The 21,306-nt window shown below is 44.6% G+C and overlaps 1 long non-coding RNA gene across 1 annotated transcript; it reads left to right on the top strand.

Annotated features, from left to right (window-relative positions):
* The first annotated feature begins 672 nt into the window (after positions 1-672).
* LOC310702963 lies at positions 673-20,321 on the top strand. Its single transcript, XR_014523841.1, has 3 exons — positions 673-898; positions 1,666-1,857; positions 20,229-20,321. It is a non-coding gene; the product is annotated as an uncharacterized lncRNA (long non-coding RNA).
* The last annotated feature ends 985 nt before the right edge of the window (positions 20,322-21,306 follow it).

Raw genomic sequence — 21,306 nt, forward strand, 5'->3', positions numbered from 1 at the left:
GTTTTTGGAAGTCGAACAGACTGTTGGGATCTCTGCTTGGCCAAGCTGATAAAGCTCATTTTCCTCCGGCCGAGTCCTTCAGAATCGCCTCCTGACGTGATTAACAACCTGAGCCTTTGATGAGGCCTCAGGCACATTCCCATCCAGCAGAGAATCAAAGCAGCACACGGAAGTGATGAGATTTATGGCTACATGGCTAAAGAGTTTTATTTCTCGCTACGCAGACAGCAAAGAAAAATACGTCCTCTCTCTATGAAAGAAGAGAGCAACTGAACAACAAAGGAACAAAGGAACAGGAAACCAGTACAGTGGTGCCTCGCAAGACGAAATTAATCCGTTCTGCGAGTCTCTTCGTCTAGCGGTTTTTTCGTCTTGCGAAGCAACCCTATTAGCGGCTTAGCGGATTAGCACTATTAGCGGTTTAGCGGCTATTAAAGGCTTAGCGGCTATTAAAGGCTTAGCGGATTAGCGGCTAAAAGGCTATTAGCGGCTTAGCGGCTTAGAAAAAGGGGGGGCGGAAAAAAAATCGGAACACTTGCAAGACATTTTCGTCTTGCAAAGCAAGCCCATAGGGAAAATCGTCTTGCGAAGCAGCTCAAAAACAGAAAACCCTTTCGTCTAGCGGGTTTTCCGTCTTGCGAGGCATTCGTCTTGTGGGGCACCACTGTACGTCACATCAGTCTCTGTGAGACTTCCAACAGTATGGAATTTGTGGAATGTAAACAGAGTCTTGTGACTCCAAAGCACTGCTCAGCGGCAAACAGAAACTAACACGGACTTCCGGAATGGATTCTGTTTGACAATCAAGGTACGACTGTGTGGTGCCCTGTGAGAGGCCAAAATTTGACACAATCCCCACCACCATCACCCAACGCTTACTCTGCTTTCCCAAAACCAGGTAAGCGAGGCACTGGGGGTTGGGAAGGAGGTAGGAGGGATCCGTCAGGGTCCCCAAAGCTGGGGAAACGCAAAACAAGTGATTGCTCATTTTTGAGAAGGAGGTGGGAAGGCATGCTCTCAACTCAGGGAAACTGGTCACACTGTCCTAAATCCCCCTTTGCTGTGTCGTGGTGCTAGAAAAATATATCATGCAGGACACAGAATGAGGAAAGCATAGTTTGGGGAGGTGGAGCAAGCACCGAACTATCCTTAGCCTCACTCTTTAAGCATGCCTGCATGGGAATGGCAGAGAGTTTACTCAGTGTGTGACACTACAAAGCCCATGGTGCAAAATTAAATTCCCTGGATATGATAGACATACACTCTTCTTCTCAGATGCTTCCCCTTCCATGACCCACCCCCTTGCATATTGTTCACCCAACCAGCAAAAAACAACAGTGAGGAATATAGGAGTGGGGTCAAGTGATGGGCAAGACTTGGAGGACAGACTCAGGGATTGGGGAGATTAACCTCTAATAAAACATAGAGCTGTGCAAAGCCCCCACTTTGGTTTGGACCCCAAGTCAGATCAGGTCTGGCTCATCCTGAGTCAGATAAGGCCAGATCCAAGGTACCACATTGGGCCCTGAACCAGATCTAGGTGTGGATGTGCACAGACTCACTTTATGACCTCCCAGTCTCCTTCCTATGCTATGATTTTATGAAAACAGAATCACTCATCCTAAGCATTTTCACCCCCAGGTTTCTGTTATTTTTCCCATGTAGGTCCTAAAACCTTGAAAACTCAGGTCAGATGAGGTGAACTGGCAAGTCCTGTCCCAGATTAGCTACCTCACAACCAAACCAGGCTAAGAGAGAAAAAAAATCCGCAAGTTTCCTTGCTGTGAATTGAGAGCTACTGAAGAACTCCAAACAAGATCATTTGTGTGCGGAACAAAGGCTGCATTTAGTACCAAGGTACAGTAGCACAAAAGAGTTAATGCCAGAACTTCAGAAAGCCTATTATGAATCTGTGAAATGTCACAACTCCTTTGCAGTCTGCGAAACACTTTATTTCCTTTTCCTTCTAAAACATCATTATGCTTCAGTAGGCATCGCAGAGTTGAAAGTAATGGAATGAGATCAACATCGCTGTTCTTTTCAGCTAGCGCCGCTTTTTCCCTCTGAGAAATTAATCAGGGTGTGTGTGTGTTTTAATACAGGATTTCTTTAAATACAGCACATTTTATATTTGGCGTTATGTCCTCATTGCAGATGGACTGGCAATATTGTGCCTGGGTCTTAAATAATGGAATGGGATCAGAACTAGTGTTACTTTGAGAATGTAATGCCTCTGAACCTTCTCTTTGACCATGGGCCAGAGATTCTTTAGTTATGATTCCTCCATTGCAGGAGATTGGACCAGATGATTCTTGGGATCCCTTCCAATTCTACAGTTCTGTAATTCTTTGCCAGAACACCATTACCAAGGCCCTGCTGATGATAGCACAAACACCATGGCATTGATAGCTAAATAACACTTGTAGTGGGATAAAAACCCATAATCCCAGTTCAAACCACAGGTGATAGAATTGAATTTCCTGATAAATGGCTGTTCAGTTGACAATGAAGCTTATCCCCATTTGCAAGGTATTACTTGTATTTTCATAAACACAATTGCCACACAAGCATAAATACTATTCTTCATCTCTCTTGTTTATGAAGCTACGTCATGCAACATGTGACCACAAAGGGCAATAAAAAATGAGAGAGCCATGCAATGGGTGGCGCTTGACTTTTACCAATAATGCACACTTGTATGCACAGCTCTGCACTTATGCAGAGAGCTCCTGCAGGTTAATGGAAATAAGGCAGAAGAGCAATGCCAGTGAATCATTTTGGAAGATGAGTGGGTGAACCATCTCTCAGTGTTGTGACCAGCAGGATTAGGTCCTGCAATAATGTTGCCTGCGTAGATTTACGGGGATAGAGCAGGGATCTGGGTTTGCTGGAGGTTCTGGTCCCTGTGTTTGTGGATCTGTTTTGTGAGCTGCTGCTGGTTTCTGATCGGGAGGCTGTCTGTAAGCAATGGCAGACCTGTCACCAGCGTGGTGGGGCTTTGCCACTCACCTGACCTCCATATAGCTAAGTCACAGCAGGACAGAGAAGAGGAGGGGTGCAGTGGTGAGGCCGGTGCGGTGCAAACAAACCAGCGACGTCAATCTGGAGCTCCTGCTGTTGTGTTTGCACCTTACTCATTTATTTAATTTTTCAATCAAATGTGTATACTGGTCTTCAATAAGAGATCCCAGGGCAGCTCACAGAATAAAATACAAGATAAAAAAAAACATTGAAAAAGGTATTTAAATATACCATTGAAATTGAAAAAGGTATTTAAATATACCTTTCTGAAGAAACCAGAGGCCTTTCTCCTGGGCATAGTCGGCCAATTGGTGCCAAAGAAAGATAGAATTTTTTTTTATGTATGCTACAACAGCAGCAAGAATACTCATTGCAAAATATTGGAAGACACAAGATTTACCCACGCTGGAAGAATGGCAGATGAAGGTGATTGATTACATGGAATTGGCGGAAATGACTGGCAGAATCCGAGACCAGGGAGAAGAGTCGGTGAAAGACGACTGGAAGAAATTCAAAGACTATTTACAGAAATATTGTAAAATTAATGAATGTTAGAAGGATGTTAGATAGAAAATAAGTGGTTTCCTGCTGTAACGCTTTAAGAGATATGAAAAAAAAGGTTTACAAATGGGTAAAAGCTTGATGGTAAGGATTTGCTGAACTAACAAATTGAACTGGAATACAAAAAAGGGAGGTACGAGGAGGTCTGGGGAAATAAGCGTAAGGAAGGTATGTTATGAAAATTAATGTGTTTTTAACTGTTTTTACTTTGTATGTTTTTTCTTCTTCTATTTTTCACTTTTCCTGTTATATTTTAAAAACTTTAATAAAATATAAAAAACAACCAGCAAATAATTAAACCAAAACAACAAAACAATATCCTCTCCCCTACCCACAGATACATTTAAAAGGCTGTTGGATATTAATCAGACAAAGGCCAGGTTGAAGAGGAACGTTTTCGCCTGGCACCTAAAAATATATAATGAATATAGAATAATATATAATGAAGGCACCAGGCAAACCTCCCTGGGGAGTCCGTTCCACTGTCAGACATCTCTTACTGCCAGAAAGGTCTTCCTGATGTTGAGTCGGAATCTCTTTTCTTGTAACTTGAAGCCATTGGATAAGGTCCTACACTCTGGAGCAAGAGAAAACGAGCTTGCTCCATCTTCCATAAGACAGCCCTTGAGATATTTGAAGGTGGCTATCATATCTCCTCTGAGTCTCCTCTTTTCCAGGCTAAACATACCCATCTCTGTCAACCATTCCTCCTAAAGCTTGGTTTCCAGACCCTTGATCATCTTGGTTGCCCTCCTCTGCACTCGCTCCAGATTGTCAATGACTAGCAGGTGGTTAGGGTTTGCAGGAATGGACCCGGAAGGTTGGATTGAGGGATGTGGTGGGTCAGATTATGCTCACAGCCCGAAGGTTTCCACCCCTGCTGGAGATCATTGGTGCTGTATTTGTCAACCACCCAAGTAAATAAAAAGTTTTGACTATCCTTGGAAGCAACTTGGAAGCAACAGCCTTTAGTTTCAAAACGACAGTCCTCAGTGGTGATGTTCTCCTCTGAGATGCTTGCCCCAAACAGGCATGAGGGCAAGAGTTCAGCAACACTTGCAAACTTTGACTAGCCACTGTGGGATTATTTCTTTGAACCTGGACTCTGCCAGGTCTGATGTTAATTACCAAAGGCAGAGGAGGTCAGCAAAGGCATTGACACCTATCTGGAGGTGATGATGCTTAATCATCACCACTTACGCACAGCCCACTTGAATTGGGCTGCAGGTTGAAGGTGGTTTCTTGGAGACAATAGGTATGTCAGACCTCCTTGGGACACTTTTTGCTGTTTCCTAGAATGTGATTACGTTCGCCCCACTTTGGGAGAATCTTGAGGTCAGTTTTAATTTAGAGATAACTACTGGATCAAAAACCATAGCCAAAAAAGCTGTTCTATCTCACTTAGCCTCACAGAATGAAAATGTCTAGAGTTACCCTGAGGGGTATTACGCCATCTTAAACTCTGGGATCCAGATGTTTTCTGGACCCCAATATCGACAATATCAGAAGTTCCAAAATGTGTTGACCCTTTGCCTAGGAAGGGATTTGTGTGATGTAGCTAGCAGCCACTAATGGTTGGGTTCTATGCAACATCCAGAAGCAATGAGAATTGGAAAAATAAGATGTTCCCAGGATCTATTTCCCACTTTATCAACACCATTTCCAACCAAGCAAGCTTGCTTCTCAGTGATCACAAAGACCTTTGCGTGGACAGGCGGAGTCCCCCAAACCCTGGGTGGAATAACGACTCAAGACAACGTGCTATGGGATTAAAATTGGCCACAACTTTATTATGTTTCAGATGTGAGTAGACCTTGGCTCAAGCATTGGGCGTTTATCCCTCCCAGTCCCCCGCCGGGGATCTGGGGAACATCAGGGTTATCCAGTGTGTTGGGGGAATGGGCTGGCTCTGGAGAACATATGTTCAAGCAGAGAGAGACTGCCCCCGTTACGCTGCCGTCACAGGGGAGAGCAATGAAGACCTCTAGGTGTATGGCCAAAGCCTCCCCTCAAACAACCCCTTTAATGGGGAACCCTGGTATCGTCACAGCAAAGAGGGGTCGTGGGTCACTGCTGCACGCCCCCCCCCATTCAGGGAAGATAGACTAAAGGATTCCGCCCAAGGCCTGATACCGCCAAAGTTGTGACGTTTTGCTATGGGAAAAGCAAACCTGCCAATGCAGGGGAATTCCTTTCCGGCCCTTCAACAGCGACCCTGACGTAGCAGCGCCCGCATACCGGTGAAGGAAAGGTTAACCTGCAAAAGAAGTCTTAACTGAGGGTGGGTAGGGTGGGAGAAGCTCTGGAGCCAACTGACATTTACCAGGTAAGATCCTCCCCCTATTGTGTGGGCAGGTAGTCCCTCCCCCACCTGGCCTGATCACCTTGGCAATGCCTCCCCAGGCGGGATTGGGCAACTGACTGAGGTAGGTGGAGACCTCCAGGTATCCCACCTGGGGAGAGGCGAAGCCAAGCCTGTGCTAATGGAGCCGCATAGGGTCCAGGGGCTGCGTGCAACCACGCAAAGGGTGCCCCCATTTAATGTGGGGAGCGGTCATTGTTGCTTTCATTCCCTGCTTTGCAAAGGACTCGTCGGTATATTTAAAAGAAAGTGCTGAACCTGCTGTCTCTACACTCGTTTTTTTCATTGCCAAAAAGCTAGCCTGTCATGAATCTGATAGAGGCCCTTCTGCTATGCAGAATAGATCAATCATGGCTCCATCAGGGAAAGCGTTTATTTTTGGAACAAAGGAAGGATAACAAATTGAATCAGAAACTCATCATACTGGAGCCATTGACACTTGTTGTCAGCATGTAACTTTTACTAAACATGGGAAAGGCTGGGGACAGTTTCATCTGCTCTAAAATCCAGACTGGAACCATGGTGGTAGTGTTTCCAGAGTGAATCCAGAACCTGCTGCTTTTTAGCAAGTTCTAGTCCAGGTCCAGAAATAAAGGAATGCCTTCCGTGAAGGGAGGGCGCTTGAGAAGGAAAGCAAGGTTGGGGAAGGGCCTATCCAAACCTATATCTTCTTTGGAGGCCCTGTTCTACGTACCACCACCAAGAGAAGAGAAGTGAGTGGCTACCAAGATGGGCAGTGGCACCCCAGTTATGAAACAGCCTCCCCAAAGAGACTCACCCAGTGCCTTCTTTGTGGTCATATTGGCATCATATTATTGTTCACCCATTTTTTTTCTTTTAAATCTAGCCTGTTTTATGCAATTTCACTTTTAATTTGTATACCAGCTTCCTATATTACTACACACAAGGCAGTTTACAAGCTGAAAAACCAATGAAATGTTCTCCTTTTATTTTTTGGTGATCTTAATTGTTATGTATTATATTCTCATGTTGTTTTGCTTGTAAATGTTCTTATGAATATTTTGCATTATTCTAAACTGCTGTGTGTGTGTGTGTGTGTGTGTGTGTGTGTGTGTGTACGTACACAGCTTGTTAAATACGGTAAATAAATAAGGAAGGAAGGAAGGAAGGAAGCCACCCTGGGAATATTTACTGAAGGCCAGCTATGTATTATATGTTCATTTAAAAAGAAGAAGAGTGGAGCCTATCAATAACGTCCCCCAATAATGTCTCCACCCCCCTCACTGAATCAGAGGACTCAGGGTTGGCCGCTGGTAATATCCTAAACATTCATTTTATTACTGAGCTACAAAGATCATGATCTCGACTTAATATCTTTTGAAACTCCTTCCCTCCCCATCTTTGGGCTGCAAAGAAGAATAGACATGTAAAAAATTAAAGGGGAAGGAGAGAAGAGAGAGCCAATGTAGTATAGTGGACTGTTGTAACGAGAAACTGAGGTTGGGGGGAGAGCCACCACCTCAACGTGGACCACCTTAAGCTTGCTGGAGGAAAGGTGACGGGCTAAATAAATAAATAATCCAGAATAGCCATCAAAGCGCTTCTTGAAAAAGTGGACCCAGGCAGAGGCGTAGCAAGGTTAGGTGGTAGCCGGTGCAGAATTTTTTTGTCACACACACCCAACACACATTGACAGCTTGGGGCAGGCTTGGGAGTCACAGGCAGGTGGCGCACCAAATGTCACCCCCCTCACCGATGACACCCGGGGCAGTCCACAACCTCCACAACCCCCTTCCTATGGCTCTGGGCCCAGGAGTGCCCGTCGCCCACCCTTGACACACACTCACTCTCTCTGTCTCTCTCTCTCATTTCCTGCTTAAAAGAGAACAGTAAGTTCCTAAAGGGACGCAGGTGGCACTGTGGGTTAAACCACAGAGCCTAGGACTTGCCGATCAGAAGGTCGGCAGTTCGAATCCCTGCGACGGGGTGAGCTCCCGTTGCTCGGTCCCTGCTCCTGCCCACCTAGCAGTTCAAAAGCACGTCAAAGTACAGGTAGATAAATAGGTGTCGCTCTAGTGGGAAGGTAAACGGCATTTCCGTGCGCTGCTCTGGTTCGCCAGAAGCAGCTTAGTCATGCTGGCCACATGACCTGGAAGCTGTACGCCGGCTCCCTCGGCCAATAAAGCGAGATGAGCGCTGCAACCCCAGAGTCGGCCACGACTGGACCTAACGGTCTGGGGTCCCTTTACCTTTACCTTTAAGTCCCTAAAATGGCAGCTGTGGGATTGACAGCCCAAGGATCGTTTGGAACAGCAATGGCGCCCAAGCGCTGCCTGTGACAATTCGCTTCAAAATCAAGGCTTTTGTGTTCCTCCAGTGAATAAACAGTGTACCATGTTATTTGGCTATGCCTGAAAGGCTAGTAAGCACTACAAATCCTTGCAAGCCTAAGTGTAGCAAAGCAATAGTTTTTTCTTCATGCTTGGAGTTCCCACAAGAACTTCAGCCACACTCTATCAAGAAATTGAGTGGTGACACTTTTCAGAAAAGTCCAGTCAAAGCATAGAACCACTAATTATGTATTGTGCCTAATTTGTGACTTGCAGAAGGTATTATTTTGCTTAACTGAGCAAATGCCTATTCCATTATAACAATTATGGATGTTACATGCTGCCAGCTGTCAAATGCTTGAAAAGCACCAAGAGAGGTTCATTGGTCATCATGCGCTCATCTGCAGCTTGGCCTAGCGCAAGGGTGACCTGCAGGACTGGTGGATTCCAACTCCCATCAACCCCAACCATCATTGCCATTGGTCAGATATTATAGGAGTTGGAGTCTGCAATCTCTAGAGGGACTACTGTTAAGTTGTGGGTGAACATATCAGATGACACAGTGATTCTTCAAACAGCTCTTGTTTATTCACAGGCCAGAACAGAACAGAACTGAAGGGTTCAGCCAGCCTGCTTATATAGAGCTCCACTAGAACGCAACAGTAACCATTTTCTGTAACTATCCAATCACTGAACGTCACTTTCAATCCCTTATTTGCATATGTGGACCTGAGTGAAAACTATCTACAGTATCCCTCCCTGCTGGCCTAGGGTGAGAACTTCAGTACATAACAACCACAATGGCTGCCTCCAGCCTAGTGGGACATTAGTGTCACCAGGCAGCTTACCTGGTCTTGGCATTTGTTGCAACATCCATGATTACACATGAGGAAATATCTGAGGAAAGAGATCTTGCAATAATAATAATAATAATAATAATAATAATAATGATAATAATATATTACTTATATCCTGCCCATCTGGCCAGGCCTCCCCAGTCACTCTGGGAGGCACCCAACAGAATATTAAAAACACAATAAAACATTAAAAACTTCCCTAAACAGGGCTGCCTACAGATGTCTTCTAAATGTCAGGTAGTTGTTTATTTCCTTGACATCTGAAGGGTGTTCCATAGGGCGGGCGCCACCACTGAGAAGGCCCTCTGCCTGCTTCCCTGTAACCTCACTTCACTTCTCGCAGTGAGGGAACCACCAGAAGGCCCTTGGCGCTTGACCTCAGGGCTGAACAATGGGGATGGAGACGCTCCTTCAGGTACACTGGGTCAAGGCCAGTATGTCACTGCAACCCAGACATTAAAACTCAAAGTGGTCATATAAGTAAAAAAATATTCATCAACAGCCCCTGATGTTTCCTTCTACATTCTGAGAGTGAGGTATATCTCAAACGGTCATCGAGAGAGAGAAGAGAGAGATAAGTCCTTTGTAGCGTTAATGAGCATGATTTAAATATCCTGAATAGCTCCAGAAGGGCTGCATTTGAACTTTGAAAGTAACAGTACTGGACAGCATGCTGGGATGGCAATACACACCTGACCTCCCAACAGTTGAGTTGCTATTGGGTAGGGGCATGGCAACAGGGAGGCCCATGCAGTGCTAACACACCAGTAGAGCCTTTGCAGGATGCTCCTGGTGATGTGTTTACACCACACCAACCTCCCTGCCACCTTGCCCCTTCCAGTGAATGAGTCCTTGGGATTATATTGGAGCCCCGCCAACTCCCATCTTAGCCTGTCCATGTATTGTTGTTGTCTACTAATCATCTTCTTAGTTTGCCTGCTACCATCAGAAGAAAACTCACAGCATCCTTCCAGGAAATTCTATATTGCAGGTCACATGTTATGTTCCTTAACATGATTGCAAACACAATAGAAGCCTTGCCTCTAAACTAGGGCTACCATACATCTGGAGTTCCCTGGACATTACTAGGATTTCAAAGGTGTAATTGACGTCTGGGGAAAATTTCAGAAATGTGGTGCTTTGTCCTGGATTTTAGGCAAGTCAATCGAAAAATCACGCTTTTCCTGGCGTTTTTGCAACCCTACTCTAAGCCTCAGGAAAAATGCAATGAATATCAAATTTAGCTTCTATTTGACTTCAATAGGTGATGCTATAATAATTTTCTGATAAAATTTAGGTGTTCACCCTCCTTCTTTAGCAGCACCCCAAGGCCCATTATAATCAGTGGGGGTCCTTTTTCACTCCTGAGTTGAAGCTGCTTTGGTCTTAATGTTATTGTTTTCGTCTTTCTGTGAGCATTTAATTGTACAAGATGTATTTCTGCATTAGCCAAGGTAATTCACATTGCTTTCCTTTCTTTTCTTTTTAAATGGCTTTCACACAGAGGGAAACTTGGGATGGGAGGGCAAGAGAACAATATAATAAACAAGCAAATTTTTATGCCTGTAGCCTTTTCCTGAAGCCCTCTCATTTCTAATTATGAAAACCAGTGTCTCTCACACTTTTGCCCCTAATTCTGCCTGGTTACTTGGACTCGGTCAGATTAGAATGTTAGGTTTGTGACATCACCTTCAGCTGCCATGGCAACGCTTGGGTTGCCACCTGAGGATTCCACAGCTTCATGAAGGAGGAGACTAAAAGGAAGGAACTCCTTCAGAACAGGCTTTTTTTAAAAAAAAAAGTGATTATTACTCAAGTATTAAATTGATAGTCATTTTCTTTCACCATTTCATGTGTTGCTTACATCCTGCTCTTCCTTCCTGGGCAGCCAGCAACATAAACAGAAATTCAATTAATACAAAATATCAGACTAAAAATCAATGCAACAAAAACTCATATCAAAATATGGTATTCAAAAGCCAAATGCAGATTGAAACAGTGTCAGCAATACAGCGCACCTGGTTAAATCTGTAAGAATTAATTCAGAAACATGGCACTTTGAGAATTTGGAGACATTTTATGTAGCAAGCAACAAATAAATGTAACATTTTAAAGGGGGGAGGCGTCTCCTTCTAACTTTGATGTTTCTACCCCATATTCTCATTCTTCCAAACATATAGGAAAGACCAGTCACATGTTCCTTTCTCTCCCAATCAGAACCCTGCTGAAAGAGTAGATGCTAATCAGGTGGGAGATTCAGGAAATCTGCCCCACTCATGTGGTTGGAATATTTGCAGTCACATACCAGGAGTATGGGATTCCACCACAAGGATGTATGGATCCCCTACTGCAGGCGACATAAGAAAAGGGGAGTTCTTAAGTTTCACAGTGAGCTCCAATGTATCCCACTATGATCTACCCTAGGGATGGAGAATCTGTGTGAAGCTCCAGATTGCTAGACTCCAACTCCCATTGGCCCCAGCCAGCATGGCCAATGATTAGGGATGGATAGTAGTTATTAAGGCAGCAAAATCTGGAGGACCAGAGATGGTCCCCATCCATGGTCTATACTGACTGGCAGAAACTCTCCAAAGTTTCAGATAGCAGTCGTTTCCAGCACCACTTGAAGATGCCCAGAATTGAATCAGAACTTTTTGCATGGGGAGAATATGCTCCAATAATGCACAAATATTCCCTGTGCAATTCTAAAAATGCTTTAGAATCATAGAATTGGAAGGGACCCCGAGGATCACCTAGTCCAACCCTGTGCAATTCAGGAATATGCAGCTGTCCCTTACAGGGATTGAACTTGCAACCTTAGCATTATCAGCACCATGCTCTAACCAACTGAGCTATCCAGGCTGACTAATCAAAAGTGATTCTTCTTGAGGCCAATGGGACTTACTCCCAGGCCAGTGAGTGCTTAGGATCATACTTTACAGCCTACCCTATCCTATGTATGCCAACTTGGAAGAAATTACATCCAGTGGGGCTAGCAAGTAGATAAGAAGAAGGAACTCTGTCTAATACTGTGTTAGCCCATTGGCCCATCTAGCTCAATATTGTGCATAAAGAGTGGCAGCAGCTCTCCAGGGTTTGGGGCAGGGAATATTCCCAACCCTACCTGAAGATGCTCAGGATTGAATGAGGGACCTTCTATATGTTAGCAGATGCATTACTGCTGAGCTGCAGCCCTTCCCAACATAAGTGTGTTTTCTGTATGTGTTTCCTTGGGATTAGGCCTGGGGTTCGCTTCAGAATAGACATTGATTGCCTTCAATGCCAAATCTGACACTTTTACCCTCTTTCCTTTCCAACACCCTTCAGTCGAATAGCATCCATCACTGGAGATAACAGGGGATGAGAAATTAAGAGACCATAAATCATTTTGTTATAAATACCAGTCTGCAAAAAATGGCACTTTTCGCAAGGAAGCAGATCAGAAGAATTTGCTTGAGAATTCCCTCCCCTCCTAAGAACATTAAGAAGAGTCTGCTAAAGTAGACTAGTGGTCCATTTAATACAGTGTCCTCCTCTCATGTGGCTAGCCAGATGCGTGTGGAATGCCTGCAAGCAAGACATGCAGAGGGCAGCAGCACTCTCCCTTCCTGTGGTTTCTAGCAACTGGTATTCAGAGGTATTGTGTCTCTCACAGCAGAGGTAGAACATAGCCATTGTGACCAGTAGCTGTTGGCTAAAGGTAAAGGGACCCCTGACCCTTAGGTCCAGTCGCGGACGACTCTGCAGTTGTGGCGCTCATCTCGCTTTATTGGCCGAGAGAGCCAGTGTACAGCTTCCCGGTCATGTGGCCAGCATGACTAAGCCACTTCTGGCGAACCAGAGCAGCGCACAGAAACACCGTTTACCTTCCCACTGGATCAGTACCTATTTGTCTACTTTCACTTTGACGTGCTTTCAAACTGCTAGGTTGGCAGGAGCAGAGACCGAGCAATGGGAGCTCACCCCGTCGCAGGGATTCGAACCGCCAACCTTCTGATCGGCAAGCCTTAGGCTCTGTGGTTCAGACCACAGCGCCACCTGTGTCCCTAGCCCTTATTTCCACTTGCCCATCCCCGCCTTTCTTTTCAGCTCTACCACATGCCAGTGGCATTATTTTGAAAACCTGAAGCAAAATGAAGCTGGCCGGAAGGCAGAGGCAAAGTTAGGAGGGCATATTTCAGAAGGCCATCCTTGAAACCAATTTTACGAACCAGCTCCCTCGGAGCAGAGCACAGCTGGGATGCTGGACCACTTTGCATACAAAGGAGCCTCTCTTTCTCTGCGTGAACTATCGCACATCTCTTAATAAAAAGGGGAAAGAAAATTGCTCTTCGATGGCAACGATGAGCCCTTTGGATGCATAACAACTCCTTTAGCAACTACGATATTGCTAGACACAAATCCTGCCATATTATTAAGCAGTTCTAAGCACCCGAACAATGTAATGGTTCCTTCGAGACATATTATATAACACAAGGTAAAACATTATGGGAAATTGTCTTTAATTTATTCATAGTTTGGGGAATCAGAAGGGAGCACTGAGGAAGTGGAGGGAACCGATACAGATTATGCGGAAGAGCTGCACACTATGTCAAAGGACGCCTTATTTGCTCACCGTGATGCCTGCTCCATATGTCAAGACATTAGTGGGAAATAGGTAGCAGGAAGGAGCCGTAGCTCATTGGAGGAGAACTTGCTCTGCATGCATAAGAGCATAAGGAGAGCCCTGCTGGACCAGACCAAAGAACCCTTAAATCCAGCATCCTGTTTCTGAGACCAGCCAATCAGATGGCTTCAGAAAGCCCACAAGCAGGCCATACAGGTGTTAGCCCTTTCCCACTGGTGCTCCCTAGCAAGTGGTATTCATAGGCATGCCGCCCGTGAACCTGGAGATGGGGTGTCGCAGGTTCAGTCCTCGCATCCATCACAAGTCAACAACAAAAGCTAATGCTATTCGAGGCTGCATCAACAGAAGTACAGTGTCCAGATCAAGGGAAGTAATAGTACCACTCTATTCTGCCTTGGTCAGACCACACCTGGAGGACTGTGTCCAATTCTGGATGCCACAGTTTAAGAAGGTTGTTGACAAGCTGGAGCATGGGCAACAAAAATGATCAAGGGTTTGAGGGGGAAGCCTTATGAGGAACGGTTGAAGGAGTTGGGTATGTTTAGCCTGGAAAAGAGGAGACTCAGAGGAGATATGATAGCCAACTTCAAATATCTCAAGGGCTGTCTTATGGAAGATGGAACAAACTTGTTTTCTCCTGCTCTGGATGGAAGGACCCGAACCAATGGATTCAAGTTACAAGAAAGGGGATTCCAACTAAACTTTCTAAGGGTAAAAGCCGTACAACAGCGGAACAGTCTGCCTCATGAGGTTGTGGATTCTCCTTTCTTGGAGGTTATTAGCAGAGGTTGAGTGGCCATCTGTCATGGATGCTTTAGCTGAGATTCTTGCACTGCAAGCAGTTGGGCTAGATGACCCTTGCGGTCCATCCCAACTCTAGGATTCCATGATTCTGTTATTCTTAGTGGTCCTGCCAAACCTCTCTCCAAACTGCTTGCTTATAACTTCCCAGCCATCTTCAAAACGTCTGTTCAACTGGGTCAAGGTTTACTGACACGTGCATGTCGAACATGCAATCTGTGCCCAATCCTTGCAGCCGTAAAGTATTTTATTATTCAAATTGGAACAGTGATGGCTACGAGATATTCTCACAAATGTACTGCTCACAGGATGACAGATTTCAAAAAATGCAAAAGAAGGATATTTCCTATCTTTTCCCTTCTTCTCACTGACATGTTAATTGACATGCCAGATAATGAAGTCATCAGATTATAATAATTTGGGGGGAAATCTATTATTGACTCATTGTGCTGCATACTTTATATGATTTGCCTATGCTAATTACTTGTACAGATCCTGCAGCTAAAATAATAATAATAATGATTCAGTTTTGTTTTATTTTTAACAAGGGACTGTCCCTGTTTGCTCTGCTTACCAACCACCCTGCTATTTTCCCACATTAACCTCCTAGAATTTCACCTTTCCACCCCATGCAACTACTGATCTTGCTTTTCACCTTCTCAACCCCATTTCTGAAGCCACTTCTCTCTTCTATTCTGCAGTCTTGCTTTACATCCTTGTTTTCACCTTCACCCCATGTCCATCCCTTCTCCCCCTCCATTTGTGCAAACCCCCCATGCACACAAACCAGCCCCAAAGTAGCCTCCTGCATCTTCCTCTTCCCTCCACCACAGCAACTACAAAGCGTGTTCTCCTTCATGGAGAGCACGTGTTGCGGTGGGGTCTGCTGAGCCACCCCTCTGTTACCAGGCAGGGTCTCTAAAGATGGCCTGGGGCAGTGATTGGTTCACTGGGTTGCTGGGGTAAAAGTTATGTTGCAATTTTGGTGGGAGGGGTAAAATGTTTAAATACTCTGCATGCAGCCTGGAGCTTTCTCTTTCTCACCCGCCCTTGAGTAAGGGGTTGTTGCATTGACCTTGCTATGTCTGCCGTTGGGGCAGGGGCCTGGTAGGAATTTTGTCCATCTGGCTGATTGGCTGGGCCATTTGGTTTTTGCCTACTGCGTAGCAAATCATCACAACTTGTAAGGTTGCGGTTAGGCATTGGTTATAAATTGGTGGAGGAGGGGTTAGGATAGGCTGGGACTGCCCCTCCATGGTTGCTGCGGAAAGGGAATTCTGTTAAAGGAATCCTGGGGCTTGCCATATTTTCCTCCAATCCCTGGAATGGGACTAGGGCCGGCAAGCCTTCGGGGAGCAGGCGGGTGAGAGGTGAGGGTCTGTGACTCAGCTCCATTTCTCCCCGACTTGCTTTCCCCCGCACTGTCTTTTGGTGGTGCCCGGAAGTCAGTTCTGTCCCCAGGCGGGGGGACAGATAGTCTTAACCAATGCCTAAACAACCACTCACGGTTTTGTATTTAGATAAAGTTGTGGCCAAAATTATGCCAAAAACCTTAAACAAAAATTAAGTGTGCGTTGTGAGTTATTTGGGGGGTGGCTTGGGGACCTCGACACGCAAAGCACCCTTTTCACCTTCTGACCAATTCTGAGGTCACCATCCCCTCCTATTCTGCAGACCCTCTCATGAACCTGCGTTCATCTTCAGCCCCATTCCTATGCTTCCTGCTCCCTCGCTTAGGCAACCACCTTTGCACACACACACCCCAATTTTCACCATCGTTGCCATTTTTCTTCCTCTCTCCTTGCTTTTTCAGCTTTCACGGGCACACAGATCACCTCCATTTCCATGCCTTACGATACGATAATACAATATGATAATCTTTATTGTCATTGTCCCATACAGAACAAAGAAACTGAAAAATCTACATAAGACATTCAAAAACCAACAAGCCTGCTATCCCTGCTATCCCAACCCGATTAGCCCCCTAAAAACTCTGATACCCCATATTTAAATACAATATACTTCCACAGAGACTCCTTCCCCTGCGTTTAAAACCAAAATCGCATTTGGATAGAAACTGTTTCTCAGGTGGCTAGTCCTAGTCTTTATAACCCTGTACCTTCTTCCAGAGGGCAGAAGCTGAAAGAGGTCATTTTTGGGTTGTGCACTATCCTGCGCTATCTCTGCAGCTTTCTTATGACACCTGGAAGCATAGATTTGATCCAAGGTGGGAAGAGTGCACACCCAGTGCTTTTTTTGGGCGGACGCAGCGGGACGCATACCCCTAAATATTTTGTAAATCTAAGTTTGGCCTCATTGAGGGACAGTATTTCAATATGCGTAGGAAAATGAGAGTACCCCTAAACATTTTTTAAAGAAAAAAAGCACAGCTTACACCTATTGTGCAGCCTCCCTTTTTGCACACTTTGTGCGCGCGCACACACACACACACACACACACACACACTTATCATCTTCACCCTTTTCCCCTGCCTCCTCCTTCCTGGACGGTCCAGGAATCAGCATGTTTTTACATGACTAGAATGTGTCCTTTTATTTAAAATGCATTTCTGGGTTGTTTGTGGGGCATAGGAATTTGTTCATTCCCCCCCAAAAAAATATATAGTCCACCCCCCCCCCAAGGTCTGAGAGACAGTGGACCGGCCTCCTGCTGAAAAAGTTTGCTGACCACTCTTTTAGAATCTTTAAGACCAATCCTGTCAGTTATCGTTTTCAGTTTGAGAAAGTGATGTTCCCTTTGTTGGATGTTGGTATGTATATGAGTGTTTGCTTGTTAATAAAATATCTTTGCTAAACTACTACACTGAACCTGGAACTTCATGTTGTAAACTGCATACAGAGTGAAATACATTGTGAGAAGGTACAAATAAAATAATAATAATAATTAATAATAATAATAATAATTGATGCAGAGCCCTCAGATGTTGCATTGTAGTGAGGTATTTTACTGAAACTTCTGCCATTGTTTAAAATTGCCATTTCCCTCTCAGGTTCCTCCATCCCTGCTTTGCTCAAAGTTCAGCTGTTATTTTAAACCACTACTTGCCCCCTCTCAGTGTTCCATCCTTCTCACTCTTATGCCATGACCACTGTTGTGCAATCTGCCTTCTCTTCTGCTGCCCAACCCAGCCACGACTTCACGAAAATTGAGAGCTGTGATGCAGCACTGCAAATCCTCCTTACATTTTTAAGCAAATAAGAAGAAAAGCTGTCTCCAACCACAGACCCGAGTACATACCCTAATAAATTTAATGAGCTAAAAGAATGTCATTTTAGCCACCAAAGTCCAAGTGGAAAATGTTAGAAAAACTGAATTCTTCTTCTTCTTCTTTGCCACTTGGCTGAAGTGACATTTTCAGGAATGTTGTTTGCAAGAATCCTATGTGTCATGATTTTATTATAACCAAGAAGGACCAATAACGTAACGCAGAAGTGGAGACAGGAAGAGGACAGTGTGATCCCATTTAAATAATGAAATATTTTCTCCTCGTGGTGGACAGACTAAAAGTTCATGTCCTGCTTATAAATGTCAGTATTTCTTCCTGCACTTTAACAGTCTCTCTCTCTCTCTCCTTCCCTCCCTCCCTCCACCCCCACCCCAATAGCTGGTAGGTTATAAGCAATACATTTTACTATCTGAAAAAAGGTTTGACATGGCTGTCATCCCGTTGAGCTGACCTATGGATGCTATTGATCCATTCGCTCATTTCAATTTCTAATCCACCCAATCACAAAATGCCTGGAGCAAGTGGGGAACACTTAAAGCAATGAGCCAATAAATAAACCAGCTGATAAAAAAATACCCCATTACAGTACAAAATACTGTGCACTGACAAAATGCACTATTTGATTATCTCAAGAGTAGCCTATGCGAAGTCCTCTAAGTGATGTAGACTACAACTCCCATCATTCCTGGTCATTGGGCATGCTGGATGGGATGGATGCGAGTTGTAGTCCACACATGTTCTGAAGGATTCCATGTTGGCTACCCTTGCACTAGGCCAAGCTGCTGACTGAGTGCAATGAGCAAATCACCTTTCATGGGACCAAAATCCTGATGCAGCAAGAAGCAGAAAGCACTCCTGCAGAAAGATCTGTTCTCCTATATACTATACATTTTAGAAAGTGTTCTATTTTTCCATCTGTTTGCTATAGGTGTGGCTAGCTCTCAATGTACTGTCACCAAACTTGGCATGAAGGTTCCCACAGTCTTCATTGATGTTCAGATGCCAGGCACCAAAATATGACATTGGCATGATTTCAACTTTTATTTTTATTTTTATTTTTATTTTTCCTTTTATTTTTCCTTTTCTTTTTTGCATAGGTGACGATGTCTCTTGAAATAATGAAGTGGGAGTGGCAATTTACATCAATGTTTGAATGCAATTTTGAATCAAGATGGCAGGACAAAATGTGGCTTTGGTGTGAATTTGCCCAATTTTTGGCATGATGGGGCAAATTCGCAAATTGCACTACCCATTTGAAAAACACAATAATTTTTGGTTTCTACAAATTCCCAGGCAGTGCCAGGCAGCCTCCGCTACTTCACCATACTGGGGAATCTAGAAATGGCTATAACGTGTCCTTCTTTTGACCAAAGCGGATGGAATTTACAGGCACAGTAGCCCCTCCAAGTTGGATTAAGCGTGTAAAGTTGCAAACAAATAGGTCCAAGGGCAATTGTGGTGGAAGCAAAAGGAATTCACTTTCCTCCATAGTTCATGAAGGGGGTGGTGGAAGAGAAGAAGTCTGTCTCTTTCTTATGCTTAGGAGATGAGCAAGCAGTGTGTAGTCCTACTTGTACATTAAAAAAAACATTGCGGCTTCACAACAGCCCTTCCTTTCCAGTGCTTCTGTCCTCCAGTAGACATTATAGGCTTGAAAAGGTCTTACACTTCTTCAATGGACTTTATAACATTGGGCTTTCCAAAACACTGTCTGTGGAGTTCTGAAAAGCTCTGTTGTTTTCCATAAAGCAGAGCATCACCGTTTGTTTGTTTGTTTGTTTGTTTGTTTGTTTGTTTGTTTGTAAAAAAAGAAAGCTTAAATGAAGCTTTTAACTTTCAGAACTGCAAGCATTCCACATCTGGCAGAACACTGATTGGATTATAGGCCCAGTGCATTGTGGGAAACTCCTTGCTAAGTCTGGTTCCCTCTGCTAGGCCAAAGGCACCCCAAAATAGAGGAGAGTCCCTACCACATAGATTGACAAGATAGCAAGACGAGAGAACCCCTTCCTGCTGCAAAAGTTGGGAGTCTGGAGGGACGGGATTATTAAAATGTATTTGAAAGAAAGATTGAGTTTTGTGCTCCCGGCATTTGCTGCAAATACAGTCGCTTCCGATTTGCATCGTGAGGCAGCAGAACTATTTCCTTGTAATTATGTGAACGTCAAAGTGATTGGCAGGGGGAAACGGGCTGAGCTGCTTTGTGACAGCACACCTGCCTGCTTGGTCTGCTGCAGAACGAGGATCTGTCACTGGCGGTGGACACTCACTCTCAATCCTTAGTTCTCTGAGAGGCGGTTGCCATGGATACAACCCAAAGATTGCCTTTGTTCAATATGAGACTTAGTCTTGATGCCTTGGAATCAGAATTAGGATAACATTGCGTTCAGGTGGGAGGAATTGTTATCATGCAATCTGCCAGCCCAAATATCAGGCCCTTGTTTTGTGTTTTGTTATTAAGGACACGTTGATAAAGGGCCTACCTGTGCTCCAGAACCAATGCCTTCATTCTATGCTAGACACATGGAGCTGGCCACTAGTATAAGGACATCTGTAAAAGGTGAGCCAGGAATGCAGGAACCAGAAACTAGGAATCAAAGTTCAGGGGACACACAGGGATACACCAGATAAAGGAAGACCTAGGTGGTCAGACAAGGTCCCAAACCAAAGAGGAGCTTCTGTGTATCCCTTCCTATCCAGGAGGACCCAATGTGTGGTGCCAGTCCAGGGTCTATATCGCAATCAAAAGGATGTTTCAAGTTGCAGGACTGGTAGTTCATCACATGGGGCAACTATTGAAATTGCAACAGCAGGGATCATTCAGTTTGTAACTTGAGGGTTAACATATTGGTAAGTCAACCAGGAGAGGTGTGCACTATTTTAATGTTTATTTATGAATCATTTGGATGCCACCTTTCTGAGCACAGCCCCTCCAGAGCAGCTCACAACATCACAAAATAGTACATCTATAAAATCCAATAGCAAAAACAACAGAACTATAGCAAGGGGATTTGACATCCTTTAAAAACCGAAGCCACTTAAAACAAATATCCATATAAAAAACCGAAGCCACTTAAAAAAATATCCATATAAATTACCACCCGGCCAACAGAGTCACTGATGTTAAAATAGCCAATTTTGAAAAAACAACCACTGGGGCTAAGAGGCCCAAAATAGACATGTTTTCAAGGCTTGCTTAAACATGTAGAATATTCTAAGTCAGGTGGAGCCAGACTCAGTGACAGCAGTGGTGGCAGGTGCCCATTGTGACTCATAGGAAGGAAGGCAAAGAGAGCAACAGTAGGTAGGGCCTGAGCCAATGACAGGAAAATCGCCCCTCTGACTGGTTGTGAACAAGAAGGCAGTCGGCTGTGGAGTGGTTAAGGCAGATTGAGGTTGGTGGGACACTGCCCCATTCAACCTAATGGAACAGCCTCCACTGCTTCCAAGGACTACATGCCAGTGGTGTTGCAAAAGTGGGTGGAGCAGCAAATGTAGATTTTACCTTGGTCCAGTAGGTTAATTCAATAGTGGCCACT

This window comes from Podarcis liolepis (assembly GCF_965112155.1).
Source record: "Podarcis liolepis genome assembly, chromosome: 3".
NCBI lineage: Eukaryota > Metazoa > Chordata > Lepidosauria > Squamata > Lacertidae > Podarcis > Podarcis liolepis.